Raw genomic sequence first — 25449 nt, forward strand, 5'->3', positions numbered from 1 at the left:
ATAAAAAATTTCTCCCATTATATCACAGACAGCAGTAGCACAGACTTGCCCATACTAACTCTGATAGCTCAGACTGTGAGTATCTCAGCACAATATGTTATGCTTCATGTGAGGGAAATAACTTTGTAGATGACTTTTGCAGAGCCAGGAGAATACCAGACCAATCTTCTTCTCCTACTCTGTCATGTTCATCTTTAAATATTATATGCCTTTACATTCCTTCTGCCTGTCAGTTGGCACTGATTTCAAGCTAATACTTCAGCAAAGACGCTTGCCCACTAAAATACGATCTGAGATTTCTTCGTTGTTTCAGAGCGGCAACAGAAGTCTAGGGAACATCAGGCTGTCCTAACAGTGGTTTGATTTGAGCTGGTAAATTCTGTATTCCATATTGATGCTCTCCTATTTGGTTATGCAAGGGGGGAAAGACCACATACAACACACAGACACACACAGAGTCTTTACGTATTTACCGTGGGCTGTGGGCAGCACCGCGCGCCTTGGGGAAGGAGCTGCACAGGCTGAGAAGGGTTTGCACCTAGCAGCCTTTCTGGCTCTGGGCTGCTGGGGAAGTGAGGAGGGTAGGAAGAAGTGGAGTCAGCCAGCCAGCTGAATTTCACAGTGTCACGTCTGTGTCAGGGACTGTCAGCTAAGGACTACAGACACTGATGACCTCTCTCGCAAGTGACAAGACTTGAACCTGCTGGCCCAGAGGTAAAGGAAGGACTTTGCTGCCTGCGTAGAAAGAAGCCCGTGGACAGGAGTGAATGCCTGCTTTGATTGCACCGCAGTCAGATCCGTGAAGAGCTGCTGAAGTGGAAGGTTATGTCTAGAGGAACAGTGTTGCAGGGTAGCAGGTCAACGGACAGATGGATCTAACACATAAAGAGGGATCATTAGGGGATGATGTTATTTAAATTTAAATGTTCACTCCAAGAATAGCAGGTTTTTTGTTTTGTGTTTGGGGGTTTTTTGCCTATTTTATACAAACATTGGCTACAAGTCCATTTTGTACAAGATAAAAGTCTGATTTTTTTACAGTATTAGGTTGGGAGAACTGACAAAATTTCTTGTTCCCGTGGGAGACTTTGAACTTGCGATTGTGGTGTCGAGAGACACTGAAATTTCCACCCAGTATCCTCGCACTGGAGTTCTCGCAGAACAACAGCGGCGGTTTTTGGGGAAGCTTGGTTTTCTTCACTTTGTGTGACAGGTTAGTGATGCACCAAGTGGCCTTACGTAGCACAGAGCGCCTTATAAGGACCTCTAAAAGTGTCATGAATGGTTCTTCTAGCTTATCTGAATGTGTCTCTTTTCGTGTGCGTAATCGCTGGTCCCTGAAGTATTCCACCTGTTCCCAGCGGGGGGTGGGAGACAGCGGTAGGAAAAGTGGACTCCTAAACCTCTGCCTTGTGCCCTGGCTCCTTCTCTTGCAGCAGGATGTATTTGTGAGCTGGACTTCTCCAATGGAAGTACAATTTTGAGCCAGGCCAATCTCGCAGAGGAAAAAAAAAAAGTGACTGAATATTTGTATGCCCAAAACCCTAGAAAAATTCTGCAAGTTGATGATTTGTTATGAAATATATGTTGAACTTCACCCAAAGAAGCAGTCTCATCTTTGAAAACATATTAAAAGGGAGTAAAGGGGTAATTTAATTCTATAAATGCACATATCCCAAGTGATACAATAAGTGATATCTAATTTAATTCTCTTTTGCACTGTGATTTTCAGTGATTTTTGCATGACAAGAATGTCAACATGTACCTCAAAACACAGGTAAATTTCTCACAGCCGTGCAAAATAGTTTAAATAGCAAAACTCCCTTTTGCTTTATTTTCACCTATAAAAATGAGAGCGTAAAACCCACTTATTTTTCATCTAAATCTGTGTAAAAATGATGTCCTGTGGAGAAAATGGGGGAGAGGAGGTGGAATCCCTGCCCTTACCATCAGAGAAATGAATGGTTTAATTCAGGCCAGGGTGGGGATCCTTCCCCTCTGCTCAGCACTGGTGAGGCCACATTGGAGTCCTGTGTCTGGCTGTGGGCTTCCCAGTACAAGAGAGGCTTTATCGAAGCAAATCCAGTGGGAATAATGGAGGTAGAGGAGCAACTGTCCTGTGAGGAAAGGCTGAGAGGTCTGGGATGGCTCAACCTGGAGAAGAGAAGGCGCAGGGGGATCTTATCAATATGTGTAAATACTTGATGAGGAGGCAGTGAAGAAGATGAAGCCATAGGTATCCAGTGACAGGGCAGGAGGTAGTGGGCCCAAATTAAAAAAAAGTCTGAACACGAGGAAACACTTTTTTACCTTGAGGGCGGTCAAGGAACAGGTTGCCCAGTGAGTTTGTGGAGTTTCCATCCTTGGAGACATTCAAAGCACAGCTGCTCATGGTCCTGGGCAAGCTGCTGCAGGCCCTTTCTGAGGAGGGGGGGGGTAGACGAGAAGATCTCCTGAGGTCCCTTCTAACCACAGTGGCTCTGTGATTCTGCGATGACAGTGAGGACAGTCTATCCAAACACACCAGACAGCATAGGTGTACGCTGGATAAAAAGGCACCCTAGCTAGTTCTGCTGGTGCCAGCTCAGACACTGGAACGGCACGAGTACATGGTGTCCAAGCCCCCAGTCAGAGGAGTCCTTAAAGCTGGGCTGTGCCGCTGGAAACAGGGTGTTCTGCTGCTGGTGAGGGTGGGCTGGAGTCCGTTCCCTGGTGTGCTGCGTGCATACAGCCTGTGAGGTTCCTGTTAGCTTGTCCAAACTCAATTATAATGGGCATCATTTACTTCCCTGGAGATATCAAAGCATTTCAGTCATTTCAGAGAAGTAAGCTCCTGTATTGCAATTTTCACCTCCAAATTTCAGTCATCTTGGGCATAGGGGCAATCAACGAAGAGAATTGAGGAAACCTGATATCCTTTATCTTGCTTCTGGGCACTACATGATCTGTGTGGTCACAAGGCTCTATAGTTCTGACTCTAATTGAGGTTATGCTAAATAGTCTGAGAAACATGAACTAAAATACAGGTTTCATCTATTCGTGATATTGCAGACGTGATGTAATACGTTTTAAAAGTACTGGGATGGCTGCTCACTGAGGCTTTCAATTCCACTTGGAATCACATAAAAATGGGTGATAAAAGATATATTTTTAAAAATTACACAAAACTTGTTTGCTATTACTTGGGAAAAGACAAAATATACCTCAGTGGCTTCTCATTTGAATGTATTATATACCTTTTTGTTCCACATCCAAAAAACCTTTTGATTTTCTTCTTTTATTTCAGTCAACTGATAGACTAATATTTTTCAATAAGCCACAATAAATGATACAAAAAGATTAGGTGCATTACTTTGATAGCTTGTGATAGAAATGTATTACCAGCATAGCACAGGAAAGCTACAGCGAACTGCTTCTCCTCAAAAAAAAAAGGTCTCTCAACACTCACTAAGCCAGCAGGTCAATATGATGAGTAGTGAAAGAAAACTTGGTAATAAATTATTTGGACAAGAGCCTCAAAAGTTTCAGGTACAGCGAATTGCAAAGGGCAGTGGCAGAGAGTTGAGGAATTTTAGACTCTATTTACTTGAACTCTATAGGGTTTCCAGTCTATATATAGATAGTAAGAAGTGTGACTGTTTGACAGCACAAAAATGGCAGCGTGCGTGTGTGTGCGCACAGGCTGATGGCTGTTCCCTGCGTCTGCCACGGGCGGTGGTGATTTTCAGTCCCCAAAGCACTCATGAGCATGGCAGAAAACCTGAGAGAAGCCAAATGTTCACAAACTTAATGGCTCACTGCTGCTGGAAGAGCAGCAACTGCAAAACAAAGCCTCTTAATACGTAGTTTGAAAGGTTTGAACACAGAATGCAGACCCTAAGCCAAAATGTATTTAACGAAATGTCCCCTGTGTAAACGGCGACAAGTGCTCCTGCAGTGCCTCTTGGTCACAGTAACTACTTGCAAGTCACATTCTTCGACAACGAGAAGTCAAATGACTAAAAGAGACAGAGTGAGAATATAAATTCACGTGTTCTGATCTAGAGTTTGGATTCTGTACTTATGAAAAGCATGTAATAAGTTGGAGTTTTTTACAAAGTATAGCCGGTGTTCATTCTAATGCAACAGATTTTCCAAATCTTTAATTTAGTGAAAAAGACAAACATCTCCAGCTCGCTTGACAAAATGGTACAGGATGGTAGATTTAGTGTACACCTGTGAGATAGAAGGCTTTATGCAAGAGTGTGGATTTGCAAATAATTAAAACATAGTTTTGGAAAAGCTTCACATTAAAAATCCTTTCCAATTCATTTAATCTTACCATCCTTTATTCAAAGATCAGTTATTTCATAATAATATTATGCATGATTTTATAAGCATGGCAGTGGAATGGAGATTTAAAGCTGGGTGTATGAGAGTTTAGAGAGTATCTGTTACTCCTCAGTACGCAGCACAGCAGGGAAAACACATTAAAGAAACAGAGGAAGAAAAGAAAGCAGTGTTTCAAAGCAACAGCCATCTTTATGAGTAAACCACCTCAGCATCTGGAGCCGGGAGCTTGTGTCTTCCTTGTATCCCTGTTGATATGATCTGCATCCTGCAGGCGCTTGAGGATCATCAGTTCGCTGTTCACCTCACTGGATCAGGCAGAGAAACAAACCCTCTGCACAGGCACAGAAGATGAGGGGAAAAAAGGAGGAAGAACTCAGTAAAAAGATTTTCTTCTTTTTGAAATCTGAGATGGTAGATTGTGGTCCTCACCTCCCAACAGAATATGAGAGACACTGCAGACCTTCACTCCTTCCTCATCCACTCTAACACTCCTAGCAACAACAAAAAAAACCCCAAAACTGTGCCCTATTTAGGACAGAAACGAATTCCAAATTGTTGCAGCAGTGTTGCTTCTATTTACCAGCACTAATTATAACCATCTTATTCTAGATTTGTTTTGATTCTTAGACTTTCATCTCACTCTTTCTTCCTACTCAGGATCAATACCCGGCTTTCTTCCCCAGTACCTTCAGCTCAACTGGATAACAGCTACAAATACGCTTCCTAAACAGGAGAATCTGAGTAAAAGGACTGCCATGTACCCGCTAGATTAGATGAAAGGTCTCCCCGGTTCAGTATCCGTCTTACTGCTGAAAACGGCCATTAGTGGGTGCCAAGGGAGGCACAGGAAAATAGCTGGCGTTCCTCATAGTGTTCTCCCACGCTTTTGGGGTTTCTCAGACATATCTGCTACCTTTAAGGTGAACCATCCTGGACACGTTTTGCTGTCATGAAAATAAGAAGCTGGGAGATAGCTGGTGGTAGTGTAGTAAACGTGATACTTCATTCAGACATGGCAGGATTTTATGGAATGGGAAGTAGTTTTATGTCATCTTCAGATAAATCAGATCTATTTTAGACCAGCTTGACTGGAAAGGTTGTGTAGTCTCCATCTGTGGGAATATTCGAAACCCGACTGGAGGTCGTCTTGGCAGCCTGCCCTAGGTGACACTGTAGACCAGGGTGGTGCGGGGGGGGGTGGTGGGGTGTATGTGTGTATCATGCCAGTAGTCAAGGAAGGTTATCTTCTACTGCGTACATGCTTGTGATCAGTTTTTCGGGTTACTGTCTGACCCTGCAGTATAGCATAGTCAGAGGCAGCAGCATAAAAATAACTATTCTGAGGTTTCTTTTACACCTGACTATACACCATTCATAGCACTAATTGATAGAATGGAAATGTGCAGCGTGGATGAATTAGGATAATCCTATTATACATTTCTGCATATCCTGGGTTTTTTAAGAAACGTTGCAGATCCAAAGAGATTTCATTTAAAGACACAGTGTTTTCATTTAGCTCTAATGGTGTATGGTGAAACTACTAGAAAAGAACTTTTAGCTTAAATTATAATGTGGATAACCTTATTTCATGAGTTCTTGGGCTGTGGCCCAGAAGGAGTTAAACATAAAACATGAGTGAATTAAAGCATGTCTTTTCCCACTTTGGCAATTCATATTGAAATGTTGTTCAAAAAGGCCTTAACACTAATCACAGTGCCCAGCTGCACCACCGTGCAGGCAAAAATATTTGTGGCAAGGTCTAACAAGAGTGACCTTTTGTTGCAGCATCACACAAGGACAATCTAGCACCCACCCAGACTGGCAAACCTCTTCCTAAATCTCGGTTCCAGGCTCTCCGATTTCAAAATCAGATTTGAAATCCCTCTGTAAGGAAAGCTAAACTGTTCTGTCTGACCGAAACGCTGGGGGACTTGAAGAATCCAGTAAGAGAGCGGCTGGTAACATCTTTAAGCTCCCCAGCCCTGTTCCTGACCAGAATGCTAACAGTAATCTTCATGATATTCAACAAAAAGACCACATAAAGTACTTGCTTTTATTGGCCCTCGTCTTTATTCTTTTGGTCCTATAGAATAGCTAGTTTTAGATTCCCAAACCCTAACCTTAATTAGAATTATCACATTGGCTGTGATGCTAAAAGGCATCGTAAGGCTTTATGTCACAAGAAACCCCCAGCTCTAATAGCCTTCTTCCTGTCTCTAGTAATGATACAAAATTGAATTGAACAAAATTGAACAATTTCACTTTTCAAGCTTATTTCCCAAAGGCTTCAGTCCAACACTCCCAGCATAAGCTCTCCATCTAAGTCAGTGGGTGGGAAGTACGAAATCAAGTAATAAACTGAGCTCTTGGAGCTCTAATTTCCCAAACCCAGCTGTAACCTAATCTACGTTGTAACTAGAGAAGAAGTAAAGAATATAAAGCCTCTGCAGACAGCAGCCTGCTTTCTGCCCCTAGAGTTGCCGGAGAATCCAAGAGCAGGCTGGGCTCCTGAGGTTTCACTTTTCCAGTTGCTAATCTGTATCCTGTTAAAATGCAAGAAACCGTTCCCGTACCAAAGGATGAAGAAAAAGGAGTCACATTTTTGGTTTCTGCTCTTTTCCTGGTTTTGTAGGCCTTGGAGAATGCAGTCACGGGCTGGATTCTTGGGGGTTATGTTTTGAAAGCAACGCTCTCACCGCAAAGCTCACTTTATCATCATATAGGCAACATGGATCTAGGTGAAAATGCAGGAATTAGGCACTGGCCAGTACAAACAGCAATCTGCTTCCCGATTTGGTGGGTTTAGAAGATTGCAAAAAGAGGCCAGCTCTCAATCTGAAAATCTAACTCAAATCCTGAAATTAGTTTGCATCAGGATAATATTCCTCTGCTAAATGACAACAAATCTGTCTGTTCTTTATTGAAAACAGTTTTTAGTGGGTGTAAGAAATTCAGTAATAAATGGGACTCTGCAGTGTTAGATCGCCAAACTCTAATCCACCTAGTATTATATTTAGGTGATATTAACCTACGATAAAAGGCAACATAAGGCATTAACCATTTTTGGCACAGCCCATTTCCTAACTTTCAGGGCCCAGAGGCATCTGGCAGAAAAAGTGCTTCTAAATATCAACGATAATGTCTTAGGCCACCCTGCTATAGTAGAAATAGAAGGCTTTGATGATAATTAGTGGTAGTCTTTTTTCTGCTCTGAGGGTTTTTCCACACACAATATAAACTGACTGCACAATTTTGAGTCCAAAACCTAAAATCTATCCTTATCAAGAAGCTGAAATGTCGGATAAAATTTTGTCCTAAAGTGATACCGGCCAGCCCCCTAACCCTCAATCTCAAATTTTAGACCACTTTAGTACAAAAAAATGTTTTTTGGCCCCTAATGTATACCAGCTCATTCCCTGACACTGAGGCCCTTGCTGAAGACTGCAATAAACCTTCAGTCGTCTGTTTTTCTTAATCTAATCTTAATGCTGATCAAATTTGAGAGGCATCACTACTCTTTCTGCTAATCCTCTTCCTACCCTGGGGAATCTGGAAGCATATAGGAACAAACTGGGCTACTGAGCCTTTATATTTCCTAGCCCTAACCCTTAACACTAATTTGTATCATAGTCCAGATCTGCATACCTACACTAGAACTTTGATATCCTCCTAAATCCATGCTAGGATTTACCCAAACACTGAGGGCTTTGCAGAACCCACAAATGGTGTGGGGTCCTCACTCTAAATTCTAAAACCCTTGCCACAAAAAATGTAGAGCAAGCAACCTCATCAATATAGTGAAAAATAGGATATGACTTTCATCCAACCCGTTCATAATTCTCATAGTCCTGCAGCATCCAACAGTATAAATTGATTCTTCTGTATTTAGCTACTCTCATCTTACCTTCATTGTAACCCTAACCAGTATCATATCCATAAAGTAAACAGTAGCACCTAGAAAATAAATGGAATAAGCAACGCAGATGTCAACTGAGATAAGACAGTTTGCTAACTGAAGAGCCCGCAAGCACCCAGCAATGAAGTGGGTTCCTTAGCGGCTGGAAACCTCAGCCCTCCCATAGCCCAAGCCCTGGCCCTTTTTCCAGCCAGTAGTTATGCACCCATACATTGAAAGCTGTGACAAGGCTTAACTTTTCCCTAGTTTAATAGCCCTGCAGCGTCTAGCCATGACCAGGGTATGAAATCAAAGCTATAATTACAACTATGTAGGCTGCACCTACAGCAAAATCCAACTTAAGGCAAGGACTCCCAATGATAACCGCTTATCTATCTACGGTAGCTAAGGAGAAGCTAACAGAAAATGTGTCCTTCACATCTTCTTCCCTCACATCTTAACCCTAACCAGGGTCATAACCCGGATGTGAATTACACCCAGGTAGCTGATAGCTACAACAAAACTTGATATATGATATAAATCTTTGATAACAACAGCTTTCTTCCTGTGCCTGCACACTGAGGTGAATCCTGCATTAACCTCAGCTATTCAAGCCTCTTTTCACACAATCTGCCCCCAATACACTACCTGCACACACACAGCACAGCTGGCTCCTAACCTGCAGTTTCCAAGGCTTTTTCACTGGACTTCACCATTTGTATTTCCTGTGATACAACCTGAAAATGAAAAAAGTTGGGCTAGTTGTGCTTCTCTGTTCCAAAAAAAGATGCTGAAGAACATCTTTGTTAAAAAGGAATGTGCTCATGTCTCAAAAAATTCTGTGACTTAGCATGAAGTACTCAAAATCAGAAATTCTTTCGGAGAGCTACGTAAAGACATACACTACCTCAGCTGCAGCTCGTGGATGAAATAATGGGTGGCTGTCAGTACGTTCACTGGAAATAAAGCCCGACAAGAAGAGCCTGGAATTCCCAGCTAGGTCTGGCCTGAGTCTCAACACCGAAAGGACCAACAGATAAGCTTACTAAACACTTTCTTTCTATAAAGATTTTCTCTCTTCCCAGAGGAAAAAATAATTCAGCCAGCAACTGTAATCTATTCAGCAGACTGGAATCAATAATCGGCAGGAAGCAAAATAATAAATAACACTGCCCTGCTGGATAGAAAGAAATGGAAATAAGATTTCTGGTGCAAATGAGGAATGACAGAAGCAGGGGAGGAAAAAAACCCATGCCATGTAACTCCATTTGCAAGAAAATGGAGTTCACCTGCAATCTTACTGTGGAAGAACAAAAACATGAGGAAAATACCTTTGCAACATCTTCTGAACAGAACGTATTTTCTTTAGCATAGAAACATAACTGTTCGGTGAAGTAGCTTTTATTCCAGTGCTAGGACTTGGACAGGCTGCAGTGTTTTTCATTTCACGGTTACAAATTGTCTCATTATCAGTCAAACGGTGAAATTCGGAGCTGTACAACTAGGATTGGAGCCCCGCTGAACCCCGTTGTTTGGCCTTGGGAAGCACCCTGAGCCTGCGAGTTTGATCCAGGATGGACTTTTCTTCTCCCCCAGAAGCTCAGTTGCTTCAACCGCGCAAGGTGAAGGGCACAGCCTTCAGCTGGGCTGGGGCGGGGAGAGAGCCGTGCTCCAGGCTTGGCACTTCACGTCTCTCTGCCTTTTCCTATTTGTAGTATTGGATGGCAGATGGAATAACATGATAGCATTTATTATAGTAAGTTAATACTGATAGTATTATAATAATGCCGACTACACTTCCCTTGCAAACTACATGGAGATTTATATGTCATAAGCATGGGGAAAACTAGAGGATGCTACTGAGAGGAATAAAAGATTCTAATTTTGAATTCAGCAGTCATACAGTCTTTGCAATTAGGATTCATTATTTCTTACATCCTAGCATGTTAGTGTTACACATTGTTACACTCCGTGCTTTGAGAGTCTCCAACCTACAGAGGCAGCACAGTTTAACAGATTTGTCTCTTATCTCTTTTTGTTTTTATTTTCCAAAGGAGACCACCATCAGAAGTGAGGATTGCCAAGCCCGGATCTGGTTAAGCCTGTCCTGTGAGATTGCAGTAGTACAGACATGCCTGCCTGCCCAGGGGTCCTGCTGGACCGGGGCGAAATGGGCAGACCTTGACAAGGTGAGGCTCTTAAACGACAATAAAACTGTAAGAGAAGAATTAAAGCTGCAGAAGCTGTGAATGAATGGCATCTGAACGCTGGCTTTGTGCCATTAGAGCTCAGTATTGTAGTATTCATATTTAATATTTTTCCACAAATAAAAACCTGATAACACTATATGAGGACTCACATGCAGCAGTTGCAATAAGTTTTTTAGCAGAAAGGGTATGGTCACTCAAAATTATGAATATTGAAAAGGTCAAAATAATATTTCACATTATTACAATTGCTGCTCTGCTTATTTGGGACAATGACTCATTATTTTTTTTCCCCCAGCACACAAGAAGAGCCAACATTAATCCATTCTTCTGGTAAAGTTTATGAAGAGAACAAAAATTTTCACAAAATGAATACATTGATATTCCAAGATTCAAACCCCCAGTTTAATGACTCTTCTTTCTAGATGTAACAAGATCTTTCTTGGCTCTCGGCATATAAAATGATCTCTCGGCCGGTTAGAAATGTTGCTGCAGACCTTCCCAGTCAGAGACTAGAGTTCTGGGACTTCATGCTTATTAAAAACAGTAGCGCTCCCTACTAATATTTGAAAGACTTCCTGAACCCTCTTGGTAGGAATAGTGAATGACAAGAGGAGCCCATGTCAGTAAATCTGGAAAAATGTTTCAAGTTAAGAAACATTAACAGACATTGTTCTTCTTCTATTGACAAAGTTAAATACCAAACTTCACAAATTTAGTGCAGAGTCATCTGCACTGCAGGTCAGTGCACAGCTACTTCTCTTTTTCCTAAGTTGTATTTTTTGTTATGTGTTTGCTACAGAAGAGCTAGATGCTCACGTGCATTGGTTTGGTTTCTCTGAAGTGAACTAGCATCTGGTGGGAGGTGATAGAACTACATCTTCCAAGCATGTTGTTAAAGGTTTGAGGGGCTGAATAGATTTCTGTACCTGTGAAGTACTTAGTCCGTTGAAACTGGTAACCATTATAGAAGGATGGAAGGGGGAGGAAACGGTGGAGAGAGGTTTTCACTACAAATAATACGAACATGTATTTCGTATAAACTTGTCCTGCAAATTAATTTTTTTTCTGCAATAATTAAAAAGGCAGAAATAGCTTGAACCCATGAAGCTTCTTCCAGCTTCTGGCTGGCAAGCATAGGAAAAGTGACTTTTGAAATAAAAGGTGGTGACAGAACAGGTCCGTTGAAACATCGTGCTGAGACACCCGTCAAAGTGTGGGAGACTCTGAGAAACGTCCTCTCACAACTGCTGCTATAGTTTCTTGTCTACCCCTCCCTAGAGAAAAACCTCAATGTCTCTTGCAGCTGGAAACTGCTCACAAGGGTGGCTTTTAGGCAGGAAACAATAAACCTCTGGTTGATGTTGCCATGTGTGGTTCATCTCCGGATGACCTTCTGTCGAGGAAAAGCACACCCTTCCTCAGGTCTTCTGGGCAGGTCACCACAGTTTAGTCCGTTTAGCTCTGCTGAAGGACAAAGGCTTCTCTGGGTTGGATTCTCTCCGTTTGATCTCAGGCACAGCTGCAGGAAGCAGAGGACTGTTCCCTGCAAGCATGTCCTGAAGTAGCGCTCGGGACAGTGTCACAGCAGTGACAGGACTGGAAAGAGATGGCATGAGTCATGGTATGGGTAGAAGGTGTCCAGCTGTAGCACTATCGCAGGCCATGCTGAGCACCGTGAACACAGAGCACTGAGCTGTTTTCCATGTGATAGATTTGCATTTTGATTTCTAGCCAGGAACTGGAGCTCATGCAGATGATAACAGATCTCAAATCTAATTTCGCCGAATGAAGTGTATTCATTTTGAATCTAGGAACTGAACTGAAAGCTATGACAATTTATTACTTGCTCAAAATTGATTAAACTTCAGGGAAGGAGAAAAGACCAGAAAATTGCATGTTATTGACATAATTAAAATGCAAAGTTGGTTCTCCTATTTAATTTTTTGTTTTGCTAGAAATTAAAAAAAGCTTGGAAAGAAAGAAGCTTTTTGAGTGAGCAGTTAAACTAATTAAAAGTAATAAATTCCACTATCTTGAGATGAAGGTATAGATCACTTGTTAAGGAAGTTACACAGTGTCATTTACTGACATTAGAGGAGAACTGGAAGCATCAACTGATAAGTGAAAGCTAGCAAAATACATCAGACAGCATACAGATTGATTTCTGAGCAACCTCCTTCAGTTTAAATAGTCTGTCTGTTCAATACTGTAGCAAAAACACAGTTTCATTTATGGCTCTGAGAATGGAGACAGAGAGCAGTTAAAAAAGTACCTGCTCGTGTTTGGAAAAAAATGGTGTGTGGGCAACACACAAGTGGATACAGTCTTAATTTGGGTCATAAACACGTTGACTTCAGACCGCTTTGTAAAAAAAAAAGAAAAAATCATATCAAAAAAGATATACCAGCAGGTCATAGACAAAGACGTATTTGGAAGGCTGGCTCTTTCTGCTTAGTGGCCAGTTTAACCACGGTGAGCGAGGTGGGTTCAGTCAAAGGTACTAGTCTTTTCAGCCTTAGGAGATCTGTGTAGTTAATTAAATTAACTTAGAAAAATCTCCTAAGAAGATATTTTAGGAACATCGCTACTGAAGAAGCCCTGCTGATGGGCCACTGTCTCTAGATTACAAAATGCTGCACGTCATGCTAAGAACTGCGAGATTTATGGACAACATGCATGGAAGGTTAAAATTCAAGCTACAGAAACATCTCTGAAACAATTTCTTAGATCTGTTAAGAAATGAGATAAATAGATAGAAGCACTGTAAAAAGGAGGGAAAATGAGAAAATTCAGAATCACAACCAGCTGACAGGTTATGGCACAAATTCTGTGAGTCTGTATCGTAGAGCGCAGGATTTGCATCTTGCTGTGTTAACGGAGGGATAGAAATCTGTGTGGGCAGCTTTTCAGTGCGCAGCATTTGGAGAACAAGGGCACTCTATCCTCCTTCATTTCCTGCCCTTCAGGAGCAGACTGCTCCAGTGTGGGTCCCCCACAGGCCAAAGGTCCTGCTGGGAAACAAGCTCCTGCATGGGGTCCTCTCCACGGGCCACAGCTCCTGCCAGGATCCTGCTCCTCTGTCGGCTCTCCGTGGGCTGCAGCTTCCTCCAGGGCATCTCCACCTGCTGCGGCGTGGGGTCCTCCTCGGGCTGTGGGTGGACATCTGCTCCACCGTGGGCCTCTGTGGGCCGCAGGGGACAGCCTGCTTCACCATGGTCTTCACCACAGGCTGCAGAGGAACCTCTGCTCCGGCACCTGGAGCACCTCTTGCCCTCCTTCTGCACTGACCGTGGGGTCTGCAGAATGGCTTCCCTCACGTTTCCTCCTTCCTCCCTCACCGCTGCTGCGAGGCGTTTTTTACCCTTTGTTAGATACATCTGTTATCAGAGAGGTGCCACCAGTGTCACCAGTGGGCTCGGCCTTGGCCAGCGGCAGGTCCGTTGGGGATGGCTGGAAGCAGCTGTGTCCGTCGCGGGGCAGCCCTGGTCTCCTGTGGCAGGGGCCACCCCTGCAGCCGCCCCCGCTGCCGACACCTGGCTGCAGCCCCAGCAGAGAGACGCGCCACTGCCGTGACCCGCACCGTTCTCCCCGGGTGCGGGGTGACCATGCGTGTCACCCGTGCCTGTGGTTCTGTTCTTGGTCTCAAGCTACTTCACATTTTTTAATTGAAACCTGGCCTTGTGCTTTGCATAAAAAAACCCAGACATCGTTTTGGATTAAAATGCACTTGGATCCCTCAGGGCAGCAGATTAAAGTTGGAAAATGTGAGTCTTAACAGATCAAACACCAGAAGTAAATTAAAACGGAATAAGTTGCTACTTTTAGAGCACATTGCCATAAAGCAAATCTCACAATTAATGGAAGTTTCCCATTAGCCCTAAAGCACCCCAGCAGTCTGGATGCAGCACAGCAGCCCGGGGTCTGCAGCGTTATGTTGGTGACATGCTCCAGCAGTTTCACGCTTGTTGGATATTTCTGGCCAAGGCTGCAGTTCTTTTCTAGGAGCGACGAAGGACTGGTGTGAAAGCAGCCGTGGCAAACCCACGAGCTCCCGAAAAGATCCTCTCAAGGCTTATGACATTGTTTGGGAATCTGAACTTATAATCAACATGCAATCAGGAATATAGGATTTTCTTGTTTTGTGTTAACTCTGCTGTTACAAAATGCGCTTTAATCTTTAGATTAGACATTGCAGGGTATAAAAAAAAGACATAAAGCAAAGCGTGGTGAGATATTTTAAGTGCGGTTGGAGTCTGCCCTAATTACTACCCAGCTCCATTTCCAGTGTAAGTCATACTAAAAATGCACGCGCATGCCCCTCATTGAGCAAGGGAATGCAATTAACTGCAAACATTATAGGGCCTGAAAATAAGAGTTTAAAACTTCTGAATACTGAGCTCTCAGCTGCTAGTTAAGGCGTGCAATCCCAGCGGTCTTCCCGTGTTTCACGGTTTGCGCTGAAAACAGAGAGGCCACCAAAGAGACCTTGGTTTACTGCGTGCAACACGGGTTGTTCCTGATCTCTGTGGGCTTTGGCAGGAAGCTGAGACGAGTTCTGCTGTGAGCGTCGCAGCAGCGAGCGATCGTCGCAGAGATGCCTGTGCTCTGGTGTTGAAGATGCGGGCAGAGCGAATCTGTTCTCCATGTAGCAGTGAGAGGGAACCCTGGGCTGGTGTGTGCTGGGCGTGCTGGATTAGCGGGCTGCGAAGCCCTCAGCAGCCGTGTCCCCAGCCCAGCACACCAGTGGTGGGCCACGGTCGCTCGGTGCTGAGGGGGATGGTGATACGCGGTGTGGCGGACAGACAGGATGGTGATGGGTGGCATGGCATGTGGACGGGATGGTGATACGCGGCATGGTGGACGGATGGGATGGTGATGGGTGGCATGGCGTGCGGACGGACCGCGCATCCCCAACAGAAAGCCGGCCGCCCGCTGCACCCTGCTGTGGTTACCGGCTGTGCCGACCGCTGCACACGGTGGCCTCGGGGGTCAGGGCCCCGCAGGGACCCGGTTCTGCTCTAGGAAGCGTTGTGTGAAAATGATCATGGGCTTTTGTACAGCGATCCCGAGCCTCGTCCCGTCCTCAGAAAGAGTTAGACAGGAGCCAGCCTCTGCGGTGCCGTACGCTTGTATCTTTCTGCAAAAAATTCAGTAGTGGGTTTGATTTGTGTGTTGTCTCTGGAGAGAGTGAAAGGATACGGCTAAAAGTACACTTTTATATATATATATATATACATACATATATATATATATATATCTAAAACATAGCATTAGTTCTAATAGCTTTGAATTATATCAATTTAATCCAAAAATATCAGATGCTTGGGTTTGTTATAACTTAGTGCATTCATTTGGAAGGAAACGACAGAGATAAACCATGCTTTCTCTGAAGTGCCTGTTTACAAGTGCCTGAAAAATGTTGATTTTCTAAAGAATCATGGATCACAAACTGCGCTATCCTTAGCACTCAGAATTCAGAGCGTAGCCTTCCAAAGTAACTTTCAGCTGGGGAGAACTGATGAGTTTCATTTTTATTTGACGTAGGTAATGGACAAGGCGGGAGGTGTGTTTTGGTTTGGTGATTTGTGGTGTTTTTTTTAATTTGAAAACAAATCACATTTCACAGAAAATTTCCAGGAATTTTCTTCTGAAGAAATACTTCAACATTTCACTTAAAAATTATAAACCTTAACGTGTTCTCAAAAATAATAAATGAGACGCCAATATAAATCTTTGCAGACTGTGTTCTACATAATGATGTGAATTTATATATTTGTGATGTTATGGTATAAAAAATTACACATATCAGCAAAAGGGAACAAAACCAGCATCTGTGTTCTTAGAAACTTATTTCAAAACAACTTTGTCTCTTCTTTTTGATTCAGTCGCAGTGCAGAACTGGCCTAGGAATTTGAGGAGAATTCTAGATCACTTGTTTTTAAGAAGGTCTTGTTATTGTGTTTTAATTCCTGACCATGCAGGCTGAATGAAAAGGTTTTTTGGTTTTGGTTTTTTTTTTCCCTGTGGCTATAACATTTTTCTTAGAAGCAGAAAGGAGAAGTATTACAGACTCACATGATCCGTGAAGGTTTCAAGAAATGCAAATATGTGACGCATTATCACTAGAACAAGACAAGAAAAAGTAGCTGAAACCTCTGCTCACTGGCAGAGCTGAGGTTGATGTCCGAAGGGGTGCGTAGTCATGGCCCTGCGCCGAACACTGCTGCGGAACCAGGAGCAGAAGCGAGCTGCTGCTCCCGGATTTTATACAGCCGGGCGTTTTAAAGCCCTGCCAGGGACAGCAGTGTGTTCCAGCTCTGGGTAACAACAAGCCCACAAAAGCTGGAGGATTTCATGTGCACTCACGCAGAAACCACCCAAGATTGATGGGCGTTTGGGGAGCGGGAGAAGCTGTGATATGCTCACTTTCTGTGGATCTGAAGTGCTTAAATAGGGAATTAGATAGCCAGCTTTATATACACACTTGTGAAACTGTCCAGATAGTCTCACTGCCACCTAATTATGCAAAGCATGCTAGGCATATGTTCTCCCTACACACTCCAGTTTCTAAATGGCAAAACACTGATATGAAAGCAAACGCTTACATTTTGGCGTCAAGGAGCAGCTTACAGAACTGGGACTGCTTTCACTTGTTGCTGTCTTTCCTTTTTATTTCATGGAAGTGATTTGATATCTCAGGCAGGCTAAGAGCTCGTAATCCAGAAGTGCCTCATCATTAAATGCGAAACCGTAGTTTAAAGGGTTCTGACGAACTCAGAACGGGCAGGACCTCATGCAAGTTCACACAGGATATAGACATTCAAAGTTTAGAAGATGAGAAAATTAAGTCCCTTAATTAGTAGCAAGAGCAAGCAACAAATTCTCTCTCCTTCAGCCAAGTACCCTACCATTGAACTGGCAGCAAGGAAATGGGTTCTTTAGGTCACCACAGGGGCCCTGAGCCCAAATGAATGTGATGTACAAAAAAAGGAGAAAATAATGTACAAATAAAAGGACAAAAGAGGACTGTTAATGGCAAATACTGAAATGAGATTATTAATGAGCATGAAACATCTGATGACCAGCCAGAACAGGACTCTCTTGAGAAAAGCGACACACAAAAGGGCTGACAGATAGTTCCTGCTAAGGTGGCTGTAGTCTTGCTGCCCCACTGGCCGACAGGGCTGCGACGGGTGCCGTTCAGTCTAGCATCCTGGAATCAGAATTTCTCCTGGAATCAGGACAGGTTTCTAAATGTCTCCATTTTTAAAAATTGAGGAGTTTGGGAATTATTTATTTAGAGAATACTCCATTTTTAAAAATATAATCCTGCCAAGAAAAGCTTTTGTAGATTCCTCACCCTGAGGCTGTTGTTGCTTCAAGCCTCTCTGATAAGAAAAACTCCCAGTTCAGGCAGTATTTCTTACAATACACTGGAGGATTCAAGGGACAGTTATGCGATGTATTACCAGAAACACCTGAACTGTTTATACTCTAATTAACATGAGGAATGACCTTTTCTGAGATCTGGAACAAGCATGCAGAACATTAACATTAGCTCACAAGAGGAAACCTGATCCAGTCAAGAGGGTAAGCACCACAGGTGAGACCAGCCTGGATCGTAAGTACCTGCCACAGAACACCTGACATGTAAGGGGATATAAATGAAGCCCTGTAATTGTATCTCGACCACAAGGATTTTTCATGGGCTGGAAACCATGGTGTGTGAGGAGAGGCAGAGAGTTGGATTTATTCAGTGTGGAGTAGAGGAGATGTTATTGCCATCTGCAGCTACCTAATGGGAGGATGTAGAGAAGATGGAAGCAGACTCTTTTTGGACATGTAAGACAACAGAAAAAAGGCAATGGGCAGAAGCTGGAACATGGGAAAGTCTGATCAGATAAGGGGAAAAAAAATTCACTGTGTGGGTAGTCAAACTCCAGTTGCCAAGAGACTCTGTAGAATCTCTGCCTTGAGAGATATCCAAAACGCGACTGGATGAGGCCAGGTGGCCCCTGGAGGTCCCTTGGGACTTACATGTTTTTCTGTGCTCTTATGTTCTTTATGAACTCATGGAAACAAGTCCTGTAAAGGCACTGCAGACGTTTTCTTATAAAAAAGCTGAAAACATGAAGAGAGAAAATGTAATATATTTTCTATTCAAAGATTCCAGCTCTGTGTCTCAGGTGCTGCGGGTATCAGCAGTGTGGATGGAGGAATATCTTTTCTCTGCCTCTGAAATGGCTGCCTGGGGAGGGAATATAGAACATGATAAGGAGAATGGAAAAGATAGACTAATCTCAAAAATAAAATATAAACAAAATGAACATGACAATATTTAATCTGGCTATATGAGTTCAAATTTGATTAGCATGCTCTAGCTTGGCATTTGACACTCACTTTCTGTCATGACTGAAGTTGTTCCTTTGAGATAATTTTATTTCTGATTTAACTCAGATGGTCTCATAGTTCTGTACAGCACCTGCTTTATATCTCAGCTTCTTACTCTAAGGGAAATGAGAGAGAATGATTTTTAAAAGCCAAATTTTAAATGCCAAAAAAAATTAACATACAAATGGGAGCAGATGTTGCTTTCATAAAGGTTCACAGCACACACACAAAAAAGTCAATACTACACACTGCGGAGAGTTTAATCTCTCTTCTTCCTCTCATTCCTCTTTGAAAATAAGTTTAAGTACACCACTGGTGTTGAGATAGATGCCCATCAGTTTTGTAGTCTAAGTCTGCCTTTCATTTTCTTTCTCTCATTATATTTACTCCCAAAGAACCAACCCAATTTTCTCCTGGGTGTGTCCTAATCCAGAATCACTAAATGTCTTATTCCTATGTACTGCAACTAATTTGCAATTTAATTCCGAACGCCAATATTTGAGTTACAGGCTGTTAGGTGCAGCTGGCTTTGCTTGCACTCTGATAGTCTGACCAGATCTCATTTATATACAATACTCTAGTGAAGCCTTGAGGAACCTCTATATATTTTCTGCATTTTTAATGGTGAAGTGAATCTTCAGGTAAGCCTCATCATAGAAATACAGCATCTGACTAAAAGCCTACTGCAGATTGTAATTACAATTCATTATATGATTAGGATAAAGTACTTCAAGAGTACTTTATAATTATATTATTTTTATAATTATAAGAGTACTGAATAATTGTTTGAAACTTGGACCAGGATCTGTCTTGAACTTGGAGAGCATTGGTGAGCTTCCTTTGTGTATGATGATATTCCACATGTTCAGTGTCCTGGCTTGTGTCAGAACCAGAACTGGGAATACAGGTGGGAAGAGCAGCTCTAGGTGTACTGCACTTGCTGTAGTGTGGGTGGCTGGTGTCTGGGACGTGAGATGCAAAGAAGTTGAAAGGAAAGGAGGAGGGGATTTCACCGCGTGCCAGAGCAGTGCAGAGCACTCCATTAGTATCACACAGGATCTCTGGCAGTGGCTAGGACATGAAACGTGACATCCCATGGTGGGATGAGGTCATCAGCCACAAGGCTTCTTTTTTTTTTTCCCTCCAGTCCTACGTATTAGATAACAGTCACTGTCATGCAGCTTTGAATCCCAGATGTTTAGCATTCTGACGAATGGATCTCAATGAACAATTACAAATTATGCTCAGAGGTGTCTTGCCTCTTCCCTCTAAGAGGATAGGATAGGTTACCTCTTTCCTCTGTCATCTGTGAGGACAGGATAGGTTACACCTCATCCTGACTATCTCTGCATCTTGTGTGAGGAAAAGCACAGCAAAGGCAGAGCTGCGAAACCAGCGGGTGCTGTACTGGTTTCTGTCAATAGCAATCTTAAAGTGGCTAAGAAACAAAATTGCAAATAGGTGGTCTGTCAGCATCAAATGCAGATGTTTTCCAAATGCTGACAAACCGACCTTTGTGCAGTTTGACCCAGGGCCGACTGAATTCACTGCTGTCTTCACCTGGTACTTCCACGGTCCTGTAGCCCAAGCCAAACTCCTTGGCTGTGCACAGAGCCAGGATTTGACTCAAAAGTTGGCTTTTGTCTAGAGTGGGCCAAATCGCTCTCTAGACAGGAAAGCTCAGGCACAGGAAAACTGAACTGGGGCCTGGGAAGAGTAACCTGGTATGGTGGGTGGTGTGGATTAGATTGTCTTAAACCACCCGGCTCTGTGAACTCAAGCCTAAACTCAAGGCCCAGAAGCCAAAATCCTATAGACAGAACTGAAGAGATTTCCATTGAATTCCACTGGCTTTTAATTAAGCACGTAAATAGGGAGTGCCTAAAGACTCTAATCCAAGCGCTCTTCTGTTGACAAATCAGGTGTTTGTGCTGGCTGGCCGTTCCCCAAAGACCTTCTCATCTGCAATATCTTTACATCTTTTCCCTGTTCCACAGGTGCTGCAGAGGTGGGCTTGAAATCATTCACAGAGACAGTGAGTATCTTTCTGGGTAGAGAAAGTTTATTTTCACGGATTAGTAGATAAGGCAAGCTACCACACTGACCACTGGGATACGGATTGCTTGGCCAAACAGGATCACGTTTGTGATTTATATCCCATGTGTGAACCTGAACATGGAGAACCACATCCACGTACTATAGCAACATTCTGCTCTCACGGTGTTTGAAGGGGTAGTTTCCCACCCACCCCAAACTGTGAAACTTACACCAGAGGTGTCAGCTGATTCAGTATCTCTCTGGCCTCAAATCCTAACCAAAACTGAAGAATTCTTCCTTTACCAATAAACACATTGGAGAATGCATTACTTCTGTAAGGGAACATCGTTAAGGGAAACGATGGATGATTGGATTTTCCAGCTCCTGCTGATACTACATCCCTACAGACAAGACTTACGTCTCTGTAGGATCTCCTGTGAAAATAAGCAGATGAATAATTAAATATGTTTGCGTAGTAGAAGTTAATGAAAACAAATCAGGAAGCGTTCCTGAGCGTGGAACTGGGGCAGGGTTGTGTCTTTTAATCATCAAGAGCAGAAAGGAAACCGAGGGGAAAGGCACCAGCGAAAGAGCAAAAAGTTAATTAAAATGCACAACCTTCTGGTGTTTCCAGATTACCTATTGACCTGGGGCAAACTTCCAGTTCCGTCCACCAGCATGTTCTGTAAACATAGGCTCACAGAGGGCATGTTCCTCTGGAATCATGTAGAAAGGCTCCTTTTGGCCAGTTGAGTAATTTAAACAGGCAGACTTGTGCATTCTGCTATCTGCCAAGTTCATTTGTAATCTTCTTTCACCAATGTATCTAGAAATTGTTCTGTTTCCCTCCCAAAAGCGAACCAGTTTCTAAACTTCTCAGATAAATGAAGCTGGCTTTGGAACCCACAAAAACAGTCATATGTGACAGTCCTGCCAACAGCTCTGAGGTAGCTTATGTTTTCCAATTTATATATATTAATTTTTTATCTCTACCCATTTAGATACTGCTGCAAAAATCCAGATTTCTAAACATTCACTATGATCACGTCGCTCAATCCCTTCTACCATCAATTGCTTCAAAAATCAGCCATTAGAAAACCTCAGATAGCAGCGTATGTCTTATCTGGGGAAATGTGTCCCAGGGAGGCCATGTTCGTTAGGGCTCTAGGTGTTACAAAGGCTCCTCGTGTGGGTTCTGACTGAGCTGTGTTTCTCTACTCTAAGGATTCGGGTTGATACCTCCTTGCTCACCATCCAATGGGGCTCCTCCATGCTTGCAAGCATCCGCAGAATTATCCAGGAACAATAAACAAAAATTCATAGGAGATACATTTTTTATTGGTGTGGAAATATTTCTAAACAAAAGAAAAAGATACCATCATGTGTAACCGTGGCGCTGACTTGGTTTACTCACCAGATGGGGATAGACAGTAACTCGGATAACACTGTAGTCTCATCAGCTTGCCCTGCTTCCAGAAATAAGACCAGAACTCTTTCTGATTACTGAAACCAAATATTGAAAACAGAGTACACCTCGCGCTCACCCCGAATTACATGTTTTTGACTTCCTCCAGTCTTGATGGAGACGCGCGTATCTGGCAGCGCGTTTCTGCTCCTAGACAAAGCCATCTCCCAGTTCTTTGCTTTGCCTTGCTTTTATACGATCAAACCCCAGTTCTCAGCGTGCGGGGTAGAACAGCAACCCTGACTCAAGTCCTACCTGAAGCAGTCCTAAAGTCTTTTTGTAAGCCAATTCCAAATACGATGGTAGTGTTTGGGAAAGCATTATGAGTCAGGGTTGTTTATCATTTTCTTTTCCCTGTGTAAAAAGTGTTCAGACAGTATTTTTCACCCGTGACACTTCCAATCAAAACCGCCTTGCCTGTGCTAGGTAATTGGGTGAGATTGAATAGCTTAGAAACAGACCTTTATATTTCTGAAACGATGTGGAAGTCCATCTGCTGAAATGCTTGAATGTGTTACAATAAAGGTAAATAAATTAATGACTTGCTTATTAGCTTTGTGCAAGAACTGAAACCTGAGACTCGGGTGTGAAGATGAAATGAGATGCAAGTGAGAGGGCTTTTGTCTCACCTCTTTTCCCCTGCCTTTTCTCCGCTGTGTGCTGGGGACGGAGCCTCAGCCCCGAATCGCGTGTGCATCATACAGGTATTAGGCACTGTAAGCCTGCAGGGATCTTCTCCTTTGCTATAGCAATTACTTGCCTTGAACAGCGATGAATATTAAAAATTCTTAGGTCTCTACACTGAATGAACTGGGGAAATCAAATCTGTAGTTTAAGGAATATTTATTAGTCTTGTTTAACAGAGGTTAAGATTATTTTTGTTCTAATTTGGATGAGCTAAAAAGTATAATAGTATTGAAAATATCTGCAGATAGAGAATGTCGGTAGTGCTCCAAAGAACATTTACTCATTAAGAAAGTGATTGGATTCTGCCAAGACTAATTAATGGTAATCTACAAAATCATTCAGAAGCTTTGCTCTGTCTCAAAAAATGCCTGCTCAAATTCCTTTCGAGCTCAGACTGTGCAGCCAAGAAAATTTGAAGACCCTAGGAAAGATGGCATTGCTAAAACCAAAAGAAGCAAAACTTCACGCGGTTTGCTGGCTGTACTGCGTATCCTGCTTAGGTGGAACAGGAGGAGCTGGTGATTAACAGTGCAGCAGAGTTAGACAGTCTTCAGCCACCTGCAATGTAAATGGTTTGACGTGTTAAAATACTGAAAAGGATAAAGAACATCTCAGGAATGTATTGTTTGTTCATATTGATTTTCAGTTTGGGGAAGGAGAAAGTTCAAATCTAGGTTCACTGAAAGCACGCACAAAATTATGAAAAATCTGTGCCTGTGATACATACGTAATTATAAAGTTATACGATTATAAACATGTGCAGAGAAGTACATTCAGAGAGACATGCAGGCTTTAACCATATTAGGTTTATCTCTTTGGAAACCTCCTTAGTATGAAATTCCTGATTTTCTGAGCTAAGTAAAAGAGCCAGTTTACACCCTGTAGTTACTGTATTTTAAATTCTATTGGACCAAATTTGATACTGCAAGCAGAAGTGGCATGCTGAGCACATCACATCTGTGGTTGTAAGAAACCTGAAGTCAGAGGAGTGTGGCAGCAGATGGAGGAGGATACACGAAAGCGGCGGTGTCGTGGGACGGGGCGATCCCTGGCGCGGCGTTGGGCAGACGGACAGCGTGTTCCTGCCGCCGCGTGGCTCGTGCTGGGGCCACGTGCCCTGGAAACCCTGGCACTCTGTGTCTTGACCCGTCTTCTCCCGAGTAGGAAAAGAGAAGAGAAAAATCTCTTTCCTTTAGAAGGAAGGAATGCGGTATTTTGGGGAAATTAAAATTTTACTGAAGTTGGCTCCCCTCTAATTGTATTGTAATTGCACTGGGCCAACGCTACAAAAGAGGCTGTCCCAGAGGGAGGGGGCACCGGAGAGAGAGTGGTAATAAGGGGAAGTGTGTCGAGCCGTGTAAATGAACCTCCCTGAAAATTAATAACAGAAATAGAGGAGGATGGATGTCAGTGTCTTAAAAATGCTGCAACGTAAAAATATAATAAAAAGGGAATCATTACCTTGGGAGTGACTAAAAACAATATAAGATTCTTTAAATATATAAAGGGAAAGAGATAAAGGGCTGAAAACTGAAATAATTAGCCCACTAAGGGATTAGGGAGAAACTTAATATGAAGTGAACAGGATATAGTGGGAAAATTAAATGAGTTTTGCACTTCTTAGTGTTCGTGAGGGAAATCTGAGGTGAAGTAGTATAAATAAAAGGAACCGTATTTTCCGGCTGCGGAGTGGTACAAGTGAAAGGATATCATTGCAGAAGAAGACCTGTGTAAGTTAAAAATCGCTGAAGCCAGTTAAAGCTTCAAGAAAATGTGTTATCCCTTCAATAACTGAAAGGATCCTATGAGGAAATAAGTAAGAGATTGTAGAGGTTCTTTTGAGAGAAGGTGGGTACGGAAGAACTGCAAAAGGAAAGGGGATATTTATATCGCTCCTTTAGAAAAAAGTAGTGACGTAGTAAAGAAGGATCTTAATACACAGACCCACAAATCCAGCGATGATGACACACAATGGAGAAGTGCAACATGAAAATGTTCAATGTACATATTTTTTCTGTATATGATTGTCTTTCAGGAATGGATTCTTTAAACTTCTGTTTTCCAGATATTCTCCCCACAACAGTATAATTATTTTATAATTACGTATGTTTAGTTACTAGGGAAAAAAAGCAGTAGAACAGAATTAGAAAGAAGAAAATTAAAGACGAGAAATACTTCTATTTTTGGTAATTACAGATCTGAATATTGGAAGTAAAAAGAGTCCACTCAGACTTCTGTAGTGTTCTGTAGTGGTCCTAATTACATGTAATTATTATACTGCATACAAAAGAAAAAATCTCCAGATAATTCTTTTTTGTATTGTCAGTGTGGCACTCTAGAGCTCTTACTGTGCACTCAAAGTGTATTACTGATAAACAGTAACATTAAAAGTATAATACTACATCATTCCTATACAGAAGTCTTTATAAACA

The sequence above is a fragment of the Opisthocomus hoazin genome, chromosome 6 (assembly GCF_030867145.1).
Source record: "Opisthocomus hoazin isolate bOpiHoa1 chromosome 6, bOpiHoa1.hap1, whole genome shotgun sequence".
NCBI classification, from domain to species: Eukaryota; Metazoa; Chordata; class Aves; order Opisthocomiformes; family Opisthocomidae; genus Opisthocomus; species Opisthocomus hoazin.